Raw genomic sequence first — 2,273 nt, forward strand, 5'->3', positions numbered from 1 at the left:
GCTGTTACCAGCAGTGGAAAAACGCCAATAGTAATGAGTTTAGGACGTTATTGTTATAATAGCATAATAAATGCATATTATTTCTGAAACTGGAAGACAAATTCTCACTGATCTTCTCACCGGAAATTGAAATGTGACGGCCGGTTCGGCCTGGGATTGACCGGCCCTTCAGGAAATCTCCCAAACCTCCGATCCAGTCCGCCCTTGGTGGCCTTCTTGAATCTTTGAGGGACTACAGACTAGAGCAGTGAGAGGTTAAAAATGTCTATTAAGACATCTTCCAGTTGATCTGCAGACACCTTAAGAGCTTGGCCATCAGGTCCAGGTTACCTGAGCCCTGCAGGTTTCCTCTTGTAGTCTGTGATGGTTCTTAGTCCAGACCACATGTTCCTGGTGTTGGATCCCTGGTAGTTAGAGTCCACATTGTCCCCGTATTGTCTCTTTGCAATTAGTCGCCAGACCTACATGTTCACAGCTTTGTGGAGTAAGGTCTGGCTACACTACATATGGATGCTGGGAAAGGAGGGTGAGTTGTTGGCTTTTATTTTAACCAATCAGAATGGTCTTGGGCGACGCTAAACTCTGGACACAGAGACGGAGACTCTAAATAGTCTCAGGAAGGAACTTGTTTCGCTAGAACATTTGCACCCCGCAAAAGAAAACATCACATATGAAAAAATGTATTTGGTTAACTGTTCACACCATCCAGTAACATGAGCTATTTAAATTAGCTGATACGTGGTTAGAGTACCAGTGTATCTCTGTGTGTAATTTGTCCACAGCAATCCCACCAATCGGTCCCAAAACGTCCCAGTTAGGATTAACCATCTTAATCCTTTGAAAACTTGACATTTTCAGCGTGTAGCTCACTATCTTGAAACTAATAGCGAAGGTAAAGCATGTCGGCTCCAAACAAATCCTCAAAGTAATGGTGTATTCAACTGCACCTCTTTAAAAACTCTGAGAAACTGTTGTTGTTTGGGAATGTCCGTACAGTAATCCTCGATACGATGTCATTGATGCATTTGGTGATTTAGCCGAAGACAGCTCCTAAGTGATAATGAGTGTGTGTGCGGGTGTGTGTGTGTATGTGTGTGTATATGCGCGTGTGTGTGTGTGTGTATGTGTGTGTGAATGCGTATGAGTGTGTGTATGTGTGTGTATATGCGTGTGTGTGTGTGTGTGTGTGTGTATGAGTGTGTGTATGTGTGTGTATGTGTGTGTATATGCGTGTGTGTGTGTGTATGTGTGTGTATGTGTATGAGTGTTTGTATGTGTGTGTATATGCGGGTGTGTGTGTGTGTGTGTGTATGTTCTTGCTGATTTTCAGCGTAGATGTACCATGTCCATGTATGCATCTTCACTATTGTCCTACAACATGACACTCATTTAGGCTACCTCAATAGACATAGTTGCCATTTTGTCATCATCAGGACTGTGCACAGATCATTAAATGTTCTTAAACTTGATGTTTTCTCTACAGAGTTCACCAGGAGAGCTCAGAGAGCCTCGGTGGTCAGTCTGACCTGCAGCAGCAAACAGACCTGGACTCCATATTTATGGTGTGTACATCTTAAAAGAACATTTTCATTATTATCTACAGATTAAATGATAAACTACCATTCAGATCCCAATAGTCTCCATGCTGCTCTTTTCAAACCAGCAGGCCTTCAGACTGAGAGATGAATCACATGTTGAGTTCTTTAAACTAAATGTTGACTTTATCATTCTGGTCCAGCTGCTGGAGGAGAACATTGTCACTTTTGTAAAGAACGAGCTGAAGAAGATTCAGAAGGGTCTATGTACAGATTACCCAGAATGCTTAGAGAGCCAGAGGGAGGATGAGAAGGTTTTGGAGGGTGAGGATGAAGAGCAGAGGAGAAGGAGCAGAGAAGCATTTCTGAAGATCACACTGCACTTCCTGAGGAGAATGAAGCAGGAGGAGCTGGCTGACCGTCTGCACAGCAGTAAGAGGATTTTAACACATTTATCATGATAGAAAGATGAAATGGAGGCAAGATGTGTAAATGTGTATATTTTCCAAACGATGCTGTAAACAAAACTGCACACAAACACAAGCATCAAATCAAGTTTTAAAAGAAGCCTCACATGTTTAGATTCTGTTAATTTAATTTGTTTGTTTGTTAGGTTGTTCAAAAACCCGTGTTGCAGGATGCTCCAAACTCAAGTCCAAACTGGAGAAGAAGTTCCAGTGTGTGTTTGAGGGGATTGCTAAAGCAGGAAACCCAACCGTTCTGCATCAGATGTTCACA

General features: G+C 42.4%; 1 protein-coding gene across 1 annotated transcript in view; it reads right to left on the reverse strand.

The window, feature by feature from the left end:
- LOC117939231 (NACHT, LRR and PYD domains-containing protein 12-like) overlaps positions 1–2,273 on the reverse strand; it is a 139,572-nt gene that overhangs the window by 122,239 nt on the left and 15,060 nt on the right. The window lies entirely within an intron of this gene.

Source organism: Etheostoma cragini, chromosome 3 (assembly GCF_013103735.1).
Source record: "Etheostoma cragini isolate CJK2018 chromosome 3, CSU_Ecrag_1.0, whole genome shotgun sequence".
NCBI lineage: Eukaryota > Metazoa > Chordata > Actinopteri > Perciformes > Percidae > Etheostoma > Etheostoma cragini.